The sequence below is a fragment of the Sceloporus occidentalis genome, unplaced genomic scaffold, assembly GCF_023333645.1.
Source record: "Sceloporus occidentalis isolate IW3139 unplaced genomic scaffold, rSceOcc1.0.p SCAF_30, whole genome shotgun sequence".
NCBI classification, from domain to species: Eukaryota; Metazoa; Chordata; class Lepidosauria; order Squamata; family Phrynosomatidae; genus Sceloporus; species Sceloporus occidentalis.
This window is the reverse complement of record NW_028317010.1, coordinates 397,733-414,400: the sequence shown is the minus strand read 5'-3', so window position 1 is coordinate 414,400 and position 16,668 is coordinate 397,733.

Below are 16,668 nucleotides of genomic sequence, written 5' to 3'. Positions count from 1 at the left end.
GAATAATCTCACAACTCAGTTTGAAAGTTACTGGGCCTGAGAATAACAGACAAGATGAAACATTTTTCTTAAGTTTAAAAAAAAGACTGTTCCTTTAAAGTAAGGTAACCAAATTACATATATGACATTAATAGACACCTTGAGCATGGTTTAGGGAAGCTGTGATTGATTACATGATCCCACAATGTGAAGCCGCACATCTTGGTCTGGCTTTAATAACAGAAGATTTCAATTACCCAGATATTTGCTGGAATATTGGAAAAGGAAGTTCAAGAAAGAGAATCAAGTTTCAAACTTGACAGCTTTTGTGAGGGGACGCCCTGTGCCCAGACCTCTGTCAATAGCTGATACCTAGCTCTTACAAGAACTGTATACGGGCCCACTCCAAAGCACCAACTCTCCAGTCACCCAAATCACTAGCTGAAGCTTAATGCAGGGTGGAGTACAAGAACCGTTTATTCAGAGTCACACACAGGGTTTTTATTACAGACATAAATTAATTTTCAACATAGTGGAATACAATGGGGGGAGGGATGGGGAAAGACTGATTTAAACATTTTAGTGAACCATTTTAGTGCACCATGGGGTTAAACAGATTAACTGAAACAAAAGCTTGTCATTCCCTGGATGCATCCTGGCAGTATGCCAGACATAATCCTATTAGCAAGTGATGAGAAAATATACTTCTGGAGGTAGCAGAAAACATGGGGAGACACAGGGAAAAGTTATAATATACAATAAATAATTGCAAAACATGATCTGTGTTGGCAAAGTACAGGACAAATCCCAAATCAATATCAGCGCTCCACAGTCCTCAGAGCCTCTAATATTTAGGAAATATGGTTAAACCTTTATCGGGGGAACAGTAGCGTACCGGAACCCCTCCAGAGATGGACAGTAATGTCCGCCGCTAAAGGAGCAGGCTCGGTTGGGGAGATCAAAGATCTCCCTCTAACAGGCATAAAGTCAACCAAGGGAGTGGGAGGTCTGTTAATGCAGACCTTCGATCCTGCTCCCTTGTGATGCACGTGGCAACTGATGCTGTGCGTTGGCATTTGATGTCATATCCCGGCGAACAACAGTGAAGCCGTGCCCATCTCCTCCGCGCTCACTGCACCGGAAGGCCACAGAAGAAGAAGAGCCAAGAGGAAGAACGAAGAGGAAAGGAAAACATTCAATGAGAGTGAGAGTGGATTAGTAAATGTGGATTAGTAAATGTGTGAGAGTGATGGGTGTTATGCTGTAGCCTGTACCATTGCCAGTGTCTTGTTCATTATATAATTATGGGAGTTATGCTCTAAAGTACATCATAACTCCCATCACTATATACTATGCCAGATATTACATGAGTATGAGTATGTGAATGAGTGAATTAATGTTTGTGAATGAGTGTGTGTAATAGCATGGATATGTAAGTGGAGGGGGGGTAGCATTGCACAGGGAGGTGTGTTAACCACACTTTATTTAAAAGTAAGTAACAGCAAAATTCAATAACAATATTAATATATATATATAAAATTCCTAAGAGCAATCACACTCCTATCATGCCCAGGCAACCAGTACATGCTAAAACATGGGCATGATAGGAGTGTGATTGCTGTTAGCAATGTTACAATGTTATGATTATCACATAGTCCAGGCTGGTAGGGTGAAACCCTGACAGTTATAGCCTTTAAAATAGACAGGGGTCAAAATTATTTTGTAATAAAGCAGTGACATAAGTGGGCTAAAAAATATACATTTAACAGCTGACTGACAAGAAAATATTTGATGCACGTTTTCAGGACACCGAGCACCCTTCTTCAGTCATAGTTCAACTATGTTGTAAACGCACACATCAGAAATACTATATTTCAATGATATAAGAAAAAATATTTTATTCCACTTTTGTTATTGCTTCACTGCAAGAATTATTTGGCACTGCAGCCCGGAACCAGCTATGCTGGGAGCCCAGGTGGGACCATTAATCACTTTCAAAAGAACACTATCCAGAACACTGGATCCTTAACACACCATTAACACTTAAAAAATCTTATGTAGATGTATTAACACTTCTTATATACTGGAAGGAATCATATTTGAATCCAAGATGCAGAGACACATTGAATTTAAATAATTTAATACGCCTTATGTAATTCTGTAAGTCCAATATAGTGCCTTAACACACCATATACACTTGCAAAATCTTGTGTTTTCTGTCCTTAGATCCTCGTATCCTCGCTCATGTAGATTCTCTAAATCTGCAATTGTCTAGCAGTGGAGTGGTAATCTAGCAGGGATTACCATGCCTTCAAGTTTGCCTTTCCTGTCATTTGGTCAAGTATGAACCACACATGTCCTTTTCACTGACCAAACTCTAGCCTATGGATGGTAAACTGCTTCTGAGCCCACAATTCTCCCTTTGAAGGTGGAATAGGATTCCTCTTGGTGTTCAGTTTCTGCAGCGTAGGTAGTTCGGCGATTGCTGTTGGCAAATAATCCTATTTCCTTCAGTTCTTTTGACTTTGTAATATGCCAAGGAACCACGTCAATGTCACTGAGACCAAGGTTTAGATACGGTTCCTTGCTAAGGTATTCACCCCTGAAAGCACCAAAACTCACAAACCAAGGAGGGCATTAATAAGAGGCAACAAAAAGACCAACGATAACTTTCAATGAGCTGAAAAAGTGCACAGTGGAGATTAGAGTATCTTTCTATAGGACCGTTTTAAACCGTACACTCCACAGAGCTGGGCTTTATTGGAGAGTGGCCAGAAAAAAGCCATTGCTTAAAGAAAAAATAAGCAAACATGTTTGCTGTTCCCCAAAAGGCTTCTGGAAGCCTCCCCAAACATATAGAAGAAGGTTTACACGAGACTTAACTCAAGCTTTTTGGCCTTAAAGGAAAACGCTATGTCTGGCTCAAACCCAACATCTCTCATCAACCCGAGAAAACCATTCCCACAATGAAGCATGGTGGTAGATGTCTTTCATCGACAGGACTGAGAAACTGGTCAGGATTGAAGGAATGATGGATGCCTCCAAATACAGGGGAATTCTTGAGGGAAACCTGACTGGGAGAGATGTTCACCTTCTACCGGAACAATGACCGCAAGCATACTGCTGAAGCGACACTCGAGTAGTTTAATGTGAGAATCTGTAGTATGACTTAAAGATTGCTGTACACCAGCGGAACATGAAGGAGCTGGAGCAGTTTTGCCTTGAGGAATGAGCAAAAATTCCAGTGGATAGATGCTTATAGAGAGGTACCGCAAGAGACTTGCAGCTGTAATTGCAGCAAAAAGTGGCCCTACAAAGTATTGACTGGGGGGGGTACTTTTGGAAAGATCCAGTCTCTGCGTTCCATCATTTGTAATCCTAATACACTGCTTTGAAATGTCAAGGTATTTGTTTGGCTGCATAGAAAGAAAAAAAATACTTAAATTCAATGTGGGCAAAACATTATACAGTGCTCTCTCAACTCAACTCCTTTGACCAGTTATGAAAAAAATGCAATGGCGATGTTCTTTGTTATGGATCTAATGACATTTTAAATAACACACAGATGAGAGTTCTTCTGTTCCCTTGTGGTCCTCACATGCTGCCTACGTCTGTGCGCCTGGAGATGACATCATATCCTGCTGCTCAAGCTCATTGAGTGGGGATCGAGCAGCTCTCCTGTGCCGCGGCTGGCATTTAGCAGGACTGCGCTGGCATGGGGGTTGGTGGGTGGGGTGCCCCCCGCAATGCAGTGATCTAATGCCTTTTTTAAATTAAGCATCACTATTTAAATTAATTGAAGTAAGCACTCTTGTGGAAAAAAAACATATAGTTTCAAGAGAAAGTAATACATATTTATACATATGTACTCTACAATGGATGCCTCTAGATCCAAACCAACACCTCTTTAAGAGTGTGAGTAAAAAATGACGCAAGCAAAGCAGTTTAGGATATAATTAGCGTAGCTCCAGACTCTAAGGATAAGGTTTCTTAGTATCACGTGACTAGGGGCAACCAATGCGGGTTGGTGATATTTTTGGCTTGGAATACGTCTTCACCTCAAAGTTTGCTGAAAGGTAAGGGCTCGCGTGGGGGCGAACGATTTTCACGAGTGGGGCGTGATGTGTTATGTGTGATTATTTATATATACACCTACGAGTTTTGGGTCTGCGTTAGAGCGCAAAAGTTACTTGAGGTATTCTTGCGTCTCTGTTACCGTGCGCTGTGCGGCATGTTGGTACCATGTGGTTGTATTGAATTCATTTTAGCCATAACTTTGCTGGCGGAAGATGTCCGGTATATTTAAGGTATAATTTTTCCCGTAGTGTCCTTTTTTTTTTGACTAAGTGGATCTAGTCCATAAGGCAATGCGATTTGCTTTTATATGTATACATTTTGTTTATACCCTCAATATTGGTTATTTCGATTAGAATTAAAACTTCAAAGAAACTACTTGGGCTGTTTTTATTTCCAAGGTTAAGCGCTAACGTGCGTGGAATGATTGCAGAGAATTCGGGGAAAAGAAAACCTCTAGGAAAACATTTGATCGGTTACTATCTCCCCTAATGTGCCTTATCAGATACAGTGGCCAACCCCTTCAGGACTAAGGGCCCTTCAAGCCTTTAAGATCAGATGATTTTATTTATTTATTTTGCCATGTTTGGTTTTTAAGAGTGTATTATATTTTTCCAGAACAAATAGGGTCTTATTTTTTCTGTAAATATTTTTTTTATTTATTGATTATGATTTTTATGTAACATCACACATTGATTGGAAAATCATAGGTTACTGAGGCTATGAGGAGACAAACTGATCTCCTACTGTGTTTACTTTTATCTCCTAAGGATCATCTTAACATTAATCTGTGTAATTGTATGTCATCCTAAATGGGTTAAAATATGCTCCTCAATTCTCCCACTTCCATGACCTTTACATTTTGTCACTTTCTTATGCTAGGACAACTTTGGTATGCGTCACCATGTCATTCCAAGTAGTAAATTGGAGATACTGCTGACAGTCCAGGCAAGGGTAGGACTAATTACGTATAAACTTTAGGACCCTATACAATCGGTATAATAAAAAAGACCAACACAAAAATGAATGCATTTTTTTGTGGGGAGAATGTGTTACCAGAAAATAACAAGGTAAAGAAATTCTCAGGTAAGAATTTTCTGCTTCCAAGCTGTTCCTGATAGCACATAGAAGTAGGCATAGCAAAGTTAGAAGGGAGAAAAGGTCTCCCAATGGTCGAATCTTTGTTAAAATACATCTCAGTGCTACGGAATTTGATGGCGCTATATAAAACAATAAGTAATAATATCCAGATGGTGTCTTGTTAACCCCTTCAATCCCCTATGGGCGTACCAGTACGTCCAAAAAACACATCCCAAGAATCCCCTACGGACGTCCCGGTACGTCCAGCCCTTCTTGCAGCGGCAGGGACACATCCCTGCCGCTGCACGGGAGATCAGGCTGTCGTTTGACAGCCTGGACTCCCCCCTGACAGCAGAAGCCGGCATCAAAGTATATTGGAAGTATTACCAAGATTAGCAAAAAAATTTTGTTGTTGTTACTACCTTAATACCCAGTCACCTTATTTATTCCTAGTGCGAGTGTTAACAGGGCACAGCTTTTAAAATAAAAATGTTAGTGATTAATATTCAGTAACATGTTCACAAAAATAGTAGCAGTAAGTTGGCTACTGTTTATGTTTTGCCTAGGGTGGCGAAAATCCTTGCACCAGCCCTGTCTGAGAATTAGCTGTTGAGTACATTCCACATAGGAAAACAATGTTATTTCTGGATATCTGGAATTCAGCTTACTTAATCCTTCTCTCTACAGAATACAGCAAAGCACCAATTTGCACCTCTTATTGAGCAAGAAAAAGAAATCGTGAGTTGTGATTCTGAGGAAGAAACTCCATCTTCAAGCATGGGTAGGTAATAAACACTCAGTAGCACCCAACAAGTAGGTCTTGCAAAATGGCTGTGGAAGGAGGTATCCTAAAGGAGTTCTGCTAGTTAACCTACTGCTATCAGCACAACGGAATCTATAGTTATCTTTGTCCGAGGAACAAGACAAAAGAGTCACCCATTGAATCCAGAAGGTACTTGATAGCATTGCTATAATGTAGACTTGGGCGCCAGCAGAAAGTTTGTTTTCATCTTCATTTTAGGGGGGGAAATATCTTGGTATTTGACAAAATTCGCCCTTCGACATCCCATTTGTTGTCCAGTTGCCAGTTCTTGGAAACAAGAAATAAATGTGTAGAAGATGTTGAATAAGGTTAGAGTTATAGGGTTAAGATTAGTAGTGGACTGGGTAAATAAATGTTCTTAATAGGTGTGATATAAATGTATATAAATTATATTTAATTAAATAAAATACATTTGTTTAATATTAAAGAAGAACTAGTCCGCTACTACCCTTAAGCTCAACCTATAAGTTTGAAATGCTGGTGGTGGTCGAGGTGGATGGGGCCTGACCCTCCCTCCATTTTCTAGTACCAAAAGGAGGATCCATTAGCAATTTTATTTAGGTGTGTGTGCACTGTGTGGTGTTCTTTAACAGTAGGGGAAGTTGCTTACATTTATTTAATTAAGAATCCGATACAAAAAATGAAAAAAAACCAACCAGCTGTACTGTGCTGTCGTGTGCAGTGCTAAAAGCGATGCAGGCTAACCCAAAGATATTACTTAATTAGTTAATTTTTATTTTCAGAATAAGTTATTTAAAATGGCTTCAGTATAAAATATTTATTTTAGTTTTTAAAGCCACTTCAGTTAACTGAAGTTTAACTATGATAAACTAACTACTAGCAGTACTATTTGGATTTTAAATGGGCCTAAGAGCAATCTATCAGTCTTCTACAACTAGGCTAAGGCTTTCAGTATATATTTCCTTTCTAGCTTTCTTTTGTTACTAGTACTTCTACAGCTACCTTGAAGCGTTGCTTAGTACGGTAATCATCGTATAGTCAATCTTTTTTAAAAGAATTTAAAAAATTATGCAAAACAGTAAGGTAAGCTTTACTGCTTGCTGAAAAAAACAAAACAAAACAAAAAAAACCTGTGAAAAACTAGAAAAGCACAAAGCAGCACCAGTGCTACAATCAAAGAAGGTTATTTTAACAAAAATTAAATTAGGATTACCAGCTAATTTAGCTTTACATTTTTAAACAGACCTCTAAGAGCAAGATTGATTTATTAACCTGAGAGATCTCCTCTTTCTACTGGCTAAGGTTTTTTCACTTTTTTTTTTTTCATTTGATTTTAGTACTACCAGTCTATCTTATTTTGTATTCTACCTGACAGAATCCCTCAGGAACACTAAGCTAAGTAACAGCTAATTTACAGTTTGGTATAATTTATTTTTTATTTATTGATGAATTATTAATAAAAAATAAATTGTCAAAAAAACAACAGGGAAACCTGGCACTGTGAGGTCAGCTGTCAGCCCTAGGACAAGATTACACAGCTGGCAGAAGCACTGAGAAAAATCCTCTTAAACTAGACACTGTGAGAAACGACAGACTAAGGTTCATCAAGTCTCAAAAGAATCTTTGTGTTGCATGCATTTGTTCTTTTTACTTTCATCCAATGTTGCGCTCTGTTCGTTAGTTGGACGAATGTCCGAAATGGCAAAACTTGGCACAAAAACACATTTGTACGAGAACAAATCTACCATAAAGAATCTCTTCAGTGTTGTGTTTGTGCAGGGACTAAAATATCACATGGCTGATAATAATTGCAGCCTCCCGATCTACACATCAAGGAAGTTGATTGGATGCTAACCCACATTTCTTTGTACAAAATGTCATGCCTAACTCTATTTCATGCTTAACTCTACCCTTTAAGAGCCTCATCTAAACTGTTTTTTTGTTTGTTTGTTTTTTTTCCTCCTCTCCTCTCAATAGCTAAATCACCAACTGGGCAAACCTATGATGGCATAAAAGGAACCTCCAGTAATATATCCCTGCATTCTCAAGATAAAACCAAGAAAGACACATTAGATAATCATTGTGCTGAAACAGGAGTCTGCAATCATTCAGAGATACAAAATAGATGTTGGTGTGGGAAGTCTTTTGCCACACGCTCTAAGCTTGTTAAGCATAAGCGGCTTCATACAATGGAGAAAAAATTTGCTTGCTCTGAATGTGAGAAACGTTTTCCTTCTAAATCTGCACTCAGTAAGCATCTGAGAATTCATACTGGGGACAAGCCATATGCGTGTTCTGAGTGTGATAAAAGATTTACACAGAGTGGCCATCTAGCGATCCATAAAAGATTTCACACTGGAGAGAAACCATATGAATGTTCTGAGTGCAGCAAACAATTTACACGGAACACGCATCTAGTTCAACACCAGAGGCGTCACACAGGTGTTAAACCGTTTGTCTGTTCGGAATGTGGACAGAGTTTTTCATGCAAAACTGGGCTGATTTCCCATAACAGGCACCACACAGGAGAGAAACCATATGTATGTAGTGAATGTGGAAAAACGTTTACTACGGGCGCAGCCCTTAATTCACATAGAAACATTCACGTAAGTCTCACACAATATTAAAGTTCTGCTTTGTTTCCAGCTGTTAAGCTTTTTGGAATGGTTCAAGCTCTGACCTAAGAGAAACTTTAGCAAATATATGCCAGGATGAAAAGTATGTAAAGGAAGAAACAACAAATCCAAATTCTGCCAAACTGTCACCCACCAGAGTCGCTGATCGATCAAGTTAGTTGTTCTAGGTGCAGGAAATGTTTTTTGACACATGCTCACAGCTTATTGGACATGAGAGACTGCATACAATGGAGAAAAAAATTGCTTGCTCAGACTGTGACAAATGTTAAGTTTTTATAGGGCTTCCCTCTTTAAGCATATGGAAATGCATGCTGGAGCCAGACTATTGGTGTTTTTCTGAATATGTTAAAGGTTTTACTGGGTGGACATCTTGCATTGCATAAAAGACCTCACATTGGGAAAAGAAACCATCAGAAGATTTGTGGGACGCACATACACCACTCCAATGAGCCTTAACCGGTTTGTGTTTCCTGAATGTTGACAATGTTTTCTACAAAGCATCCTGGATACTCGGAGGCAGTGGTGCAAAACCACGGGGGGCATATTTACCCTTTGGGCTGGTTCCAAGATCTCTTACCTCCCCAAATGTGACAGTTACGTAATGGAGTAATTATAAGATCAGTTTTTTTAAATAAACCTTGCATCAGCTCACACATACATAACCATATTGCACTTCATGCATTTCCCTTTTATGAGCATTAATGTGACATTTTGCGCAAAGAGCATTGGTTCTTAATTTTTTAAGCAAAAAACGTAGTCTTACAACCGGCTCACCGGTGCTAATTAAAGTTTCAAAAATAAAAATGTACCAATAAACAATATGACTCATGTATTGGTTAAATGCACATGATTTTGCTTTATTTGTAATGTTCTTAATTTGACTGCTGGTTTAGCTTTATGCTTCCACTCTTATAGGGTACATCACATTTATTTATATATAGTGCCAGCATGTTTTGTAGCACTGTTACAACAGAACAAAAGCCTGAATATAAGACGACCCTATAGGAAAAAAGTTTTACCAGTAAATGTTAATTCATGTAAACTATGTGAACAATTTTTTTTTTTAATAAAAGCTATGATTGAGAAAGATATATTTTTTTTTATTTCCTTTTTTTTTTTTCAATCTGCCCCCTCAGTTATGCACATCTGCCCCCTGGCTTGCCACTCTGCCCCAGAAATGCCTTATACCCCCTATATGCCACTGTGCCCCATGGTATGCCTTTTAACCCTCTAAATACCACTATGCCCCATGATATGCCTTTTGACCCTCTATGTGCCACTCTGCCTCCAGAATTGCCTTATACCCTATATGCCACTCTGACATTTAGGGGGGTTAAAAGGCATATTATGGGGCAGAGTGGCGTATAGAGGGTTAAAAGGCATTTCTGGAGGCAGAGTGGCATTAAGGGGGTTAAAAGGCATTTCACTGAGCACTCTGCCTCCAGAAATGCCTTATGCCCCCATTTAACACTCCCTCCCCCTCCTTCCTCCAAACTTACTGGAGCTTCTGAGTCCCCGGTGCGTAGTCCGGGCAGCGTGTAGAGCTCTACGCGTTTCGCGTAGACAACTTCTGCAGCTGGGAGGAGGTGCGGTTAGCAGCGGGGGTTGTCTGCGTCCATCGCGCAGACCTTCCCCGGTCGTCAGAGATCACGGGGAACTCTGATCTCCGACAGCCGGGGAAGGTCCGCGATGGATGCAGACAACCCCCGCTGCTAACCGCCGCTCCTCCCGGCTGCAGCGGAAGTTGTCTACATGAAATCGCACCCAGAGGGGTGCTTTTGGAACATCAACGGCATACTCTCATTTGGGCCTTCAAATGCAAATCCTTATGTATAAAATTATCATTGGATATTGGATCAGATTATTGCTTTTTGCGTTGTATTAGCTAAGAAATACTTTTTGAGAGTAAAGCTTCTTCTAAATGTGTGCTGATCTTTTCACCATCAAGAGATATAGCTTCTAAAAAATATCTGTTTTGTTGGTGAGGTTAAACTGGTGATTTAGTATTTGATCTCAAAGTTTTCTCCTTACCAGACACAGATTAGTTGATCAAGTCCTTCTATTTGGTGGATTCCTAGGGTAAAGAATTAAATTAAAAATTTGTCTTAGAATGAAAGTTAGATTTCAAAGAAAAATCATTAGATTTAGAATTATTATAAGATGTTGGCTATCTATTACTTGTGGATGTACTACAAGGATATGGGTGCCTACTACTAATATCTTTACGCCTTCCTAATCTATTCTCCTTGGCATCCTCCCCTTTCTTGAATTTGCCACCTTTTCTTGTTTTAATATCTATTTCTGGGTATCAATTTCTGTAGTATTGTCCTAATATGGGTATATCCCACCAATGAAGCATACTTCATACTTCCTGTTGTTCCTTGCTTGGTGTCTTGAGGTTGTTGGCTCCTCATCATTCTGGTTGGAGCTTGCTGTCCAGGGGTTAATTGGGATGAAGTTTAATTGCACCCCCCCAACATATTAATAAGGTTTTGGTAGCAGTATAAACTGCTTTGGTTGCCCACTATGTAGGAGGTGAGAGTAGGTTCTCACCCTATTGAGAGTGTGCCTTGACGTGGCCCTGTGTTGTAGGGCTGAGAGCTGTTTCAGCAAGAACGTAAGGGTTTATAGGAGGAGGAATGATGGAGAACTACATTTACTGCTGAATGTGCCATTGCACGTCAATGACTCCCTGTCTGGTACACACAGCCTTGCCTGGTTGCAATAAAGCGAAGTCTATTTTCTCATGATAGGCCTCTACTGTCCTATATCGCATGACAGTTATCATGAGTATGTGACAGCATATGGTGTTGGGCTAGGGTTAGTGGTGCCTGGGAGATGGAGCAGAAGAAAGACTATGTGTATGTAAGTGTTTGGTGTCGGAGGGAGTTTGCGTATTAGTATGTATGCATGTTAGTTATGGGGACTCTGAAGAAATATATCCAGGAATCACTTATCCTAGGACTGGCCCTTGCTCTCACAATGTGTGCTTACAGGATGATTTTTAGGAGAGGTGTTGTCAGGAGCTACTGAGAAATTGTGCTTACAGTGGATTGTTTATAAGTGGACAGATAAGAGTTACACTGGACTATCCACACATCCTTCCCTGGTCTTCATGCCTTTATCCAACTACTCACCTGCAATCTGTAATAATATCAACCATCTCCCTCTCTTACAGGTATGATTATCTTAGTGCATCTGATCCACCCCTGAACCCCTCATCTTCTCCACTAGCACTTGAAATGGATCACAGCTCATCTATGGGTGAGCATGATGTGGGATGTGTACAGTAGTACCCATGAGCTTAGCAAAAGGAAAAGCATGCAAAGCAGTCTGAGAAATGTTACTTTTACCATCTACTTTTTGGATACTGCAACAAACCTCTCCCTTTAATATGCTTAACGCACAGGAGGAAGGTGCCTTTGTGTCCTTGCTTGTGTAGACCTATATATTACAAAACCCACGGGCTGCTCACTCATTGGCTTGTTGGAGGGAGATGTGTCTGTGACAGAACCCTCCATCACTGGGGCCCCTGGAGAGGCCTGAGAGCCAGCCTGCTCCCTATCAACTATGGGCCCAGGCCTCGTAGAGACTTCTGTGTGTGGATACAGGGGTTCAGTTTCTGCTGATGTTCCCCATGTTTTAGCACTCAGAGTCTCAAAACTGTAACGTCAGCTGGACATCCTGTGGTAGGAAGAAGGCGGATTGTCTGTGCATTGTTAATTGTATAGGTGTGAAGTGTTTCCCCTGTTATTGTGTGAGTTAGCCCTTGTCTTAAGACCCCCTGTAGGTATGACTAGTTGTCACTGCTGCATACCTAATCATCAATTACATAACAGGTAGCTGTTAATCCCGTGAGCTCCTGTTATCCCTGTGTCCTGGCCATTGTCTGTCTCAAGCCAATTATATGTCTATCGTCATTCCACATCTACGTCCCCAGTTAATGTAATTATTCATGTCTTGTGTCATCCTGTCCTTCCCCCGGATATTGTGTTGCAGGATTTGATCTCATTACTTCCTTCCTGACATGGTAATTAGATCATGTGATATTTGTCTTGCCCCTTTTCTACTTGTGTATATATAACTCTGTATTTGTCTTTAATAAATGAGTCCTGTTTCACCTCAACATGAGTGTTGCCTGATGTTTTGGGTGAGCTGTAGCCACACTGTAGCTAAGCTTCGGATAGCCACAGTGCCAATGCAGCTCCGGTGCAGCGACGTCCCCCCTTCTATCTACAAAGCTGGTTCTGTCTGGCGCTGAAGGGGTTACTTGTTGGTGTCCCGTCAGGAGGAAGCAACGTTTTGGCGGGAGTACCCAGTCAGGGTACAGGTCGGTCCCGTCACAGCGTCTTCTTAACCATCTCTGCACTGCTTCCTACCACCTACAACCAACACAGACCAAATACCATGTGATTCCTACCTGTGTTTCGTGATGGGTTATAATGCTGTATATCAAAATGTTTGACATTGGATAATATCTTGAGACACTTTTATGTATGTAGTGTTAAATGTGTATTTATTCTCTGGTTTTTAATTGATCCGTTAGCACTCATAAGTAATTAGCTGTAGCAAACAGCACTGTAGGTTTGCATTTCACATATAATTTAATACAAAGCTTCAATGTATGATATTCAGTTTAATAATTCTATTAAATACATCATTAACATTTAACAATAAAAACATAATAATTTAAATCTTTAAATAAATTGAAGCTAGTATGTTTCTGCTGAGATAGCAAGGTGATTCCGTAGACATGTGATAAAATCAGCTTGAGACTGTGACAGGGTACGGTCAGTCACTGGTTTGGGGATCCAGCCCTGTGGGAAACAAAAATATACGATAATAAAACATTCTGTGATGTTAAATGTTTTACAAAGAAATTAATGATGTCATGGTGCACTATTTAGTTTTGTAAAAAAAATATGATATACATTAGGGCTGAAACAATAATCGATAATTAAGATCGTTGTCAACGATTTTCATTATCAATTAGTTGGTCGTTCTATTAGTTGGTCTGCATGTAAAATAAACTTCCTGTCCTTCCCAGCCTTTTCCCCGACTGACCGACTGCTGACGGAAGTTGCCGTGTTATGTCCGCGGAGATGCAGACGAAGAGAGTTTAAGGTTTGAAGATTGAAGAGAGAAGATGGAGAAGATGCGGAAGTGGAAGTGGTCAGCAGAAGCGGAAGTGGTTGGCAGAGAAGGTAGGGAAACATTTAGAGTGGGTGAGAGAGTGTGAGTGGGCTTTGTACGAATTGCTGAATGTACCAAAATTCAGTAAATTTGCAATTCATATGAGTCTGAATTCCCAAGTCTTCTCGTCCTCTGATTAACCACCTCCCCACCCTCCAGTCTGCAAATTAAGTTTTTTTATTCTGTATTTTTTTTTTTATTATCAGATGAATTGAAAAGAAAAATCGGACAACTAATTAATTATTAAAATAATCGTTAGTTGCAGCCCTATTATACATTGAAATCTCACAAAACAGGTTGAGGATATCTGATCTAAAAAAATAATATGTCATAAGCATTCAACTTAATTTATTAATTTAATAATAATTTTGTTGATTAGCATCCTGGGAAAGCCACCGGAACAGACTAGTCGTGGATCCTACAGCTAAAGGAGAATACAGCGGTAGAATGTAAACGTCCAGCCCCAATGTCTATACAGACAGTGCATAGTAGACACAAAACGCTGTATGGCAGGTGTGAAACACCACTGTAACCGAATGCAAAACTAATCTGGGAATATAATGTCATTTCGGAAAACTGTCAGAAACCGATTGCTACAGAGACCAATGCTGTTGCTCAATGGGGATCTAGGAAGATGAGCAATAGCCAATCCTTGCAACCTCCGAGCACCCAACAGCATGCATATATGCCAGAAAACTAACAAAGGCAATGTTTTTGTAAGCCTCAAACCCTACCTCACTTCTGTGTGAGTTGAAGAGATCACCAAGGATCTTATTAATGATCCACTTACAGCTCATCATACCTAGTGATAAGCACACAGTGAAATTACACTGAAAAGAAGAAGAAACAGAGCTTCTCCTTTGAAAAAACATAAATAATATTTAGCAAGATTTTTTGCTGTGTTTCTTTAGTTACTATTATATTATTATAGTGCTCGTAGACACAGTCAACTTACTTTGAGATCTAAATTGAGAAGCCAAGTCAAATGTGTTCTTTTACTCTCCCCATCAAGGGGTTGAAGTACAATGCAGGTGAGCCCAGCTTCTGCCCTGCAAACACAAAAAAGCCATGTTAGACAGTATAGCGCTTTTACACTATGAATTTTGTAAATAATGCCATATACAGGACATATTATTATTCTGTGACAATAATTGTTTTGACATACTTCAATTCACTAGAAAGCTCTTTATTCTTCTTTATTATAAAGACACTTTATTGTGGGCACGCACAAATTCTACGTTTAAGTGTATCAATTCTATGTAGTGTGTGGCAACACTTGTCTGCTACTGTCTTAGAGAATTTAGAGTTTATAGGATGTCTAATATGGTAGCCCTAAGCTATGATAAATATCAATTCTGATGATGTTTGCATATTTATCAATTGCATTGTAGAGATGGATCTCATCAGCCTGCAGGTATTTTATAGACGCCTGCATAAAAGCAAGTGCTTAACGGATTTTTTTTCTAGTAATACAAAGATAATAAATAACCACCTCTTCAACAAAAGATGTACCTTATTATTCCTTTTTGTGGGGGCATTAACTCGGAATGAGTTGCCGTTCCAACAAGATAGAAAGACGACCCCTTCTTGCAGCAATGTCGTACACTTACAAAATCCCTTGGACTGATCACATTTACTGCCATCTCTGATGTCACTTCTCGTGTCAGAATTGTGTTGTTCTCAATTTTTTGAAGGACCTGTGGGCAAAATAGAGGTAAATAAAAACATTGAAACAACATTTAGATTGAAAGTAAAAAAAAAAAAAACATGATTCTGAGATTTTGAATTATATGTACAACAACTATAATACACAGGAGACAATTTAACTCAGCCAGTACATCCACGTTTACATCTTACAGTTTCTTTCACCCAGCATGGCATGCATACTATATGCTTATACAAATTGGGTTATACAGAAAAGTCTGATGGTGGCTGCATATTTAGTTAAGGCTAATGAGAGAGAGAGAGTCCCAGTGGTTCTCTTAGTCCAGTCGTGGTGGGTCTGTTCCAAGAATAAGAGTTTCAACATTTGATTGGCAAGAGTCAAGAGAGCCATGGACCTGCCAATGTAAAGCGAAGGGTGACCTGATGAGTAGGGGAGACCAGGGTAACAAGTGATTTGGAACAAAGAGTCAGTCCACAAATTATTCTGGAGAGAACTATTACCTACACTACCAACATCAGGATGTTATGGGATGAATCCTTGGCATATTTCTCAATTTTGTATGCTTCATATATTTGTTCAAAAGGGTTTTGGGAACTGTAGTCCAATATGTAGGTCTATATTTCTCTACTCCTGCAATATATCCTTGTTTCTTAATTATGTTAAATTGTGTAAACTCTAATCAAAAGAAAAATATCACATCATTACCTGCACTTTACTGATGCTTGGATTCCATTTATACATGTCCTCTAGCTTTTCAAAGAGGTGAGTATAGATGTAATCAGGTGGTGAGTCTATAACTGCCTCAGCACGGAACACTTTGCCAATATTCGGGAAAGTCTTGCTTAGAATCCATTCTCCACTTTCCTGTGGAGAGATTACATTTGGTATTGGGTATATCTCAATACATTCAATAATAATCAGTGTACAAAACTACATTTGGAGTTATAGATTAGGGAATGAATGCTTGGGAAAAAAAAGGTACCCACTTAAAAGGAGAGTTTACTGTCCCGGAAAACCCCACTAAAGAAGAATGTGAGAACTTAAATATGCATCATTCAATGACAAAAAACACGCAGCTGTCCTCCTCCTCCATAGTGATATGCGCACGAGAGTCACATTAGATCCCCGTCTGCAGCATTCCCCGAGCCAGCATTAAAGTTGACTGGCATTAAGTACATCACGTGCAAGGAGATATGCTCAGTCAAACACATCTTCTGCATGGAAAATTGCTGGGGGTAAGTAAAGGGACAAATGCA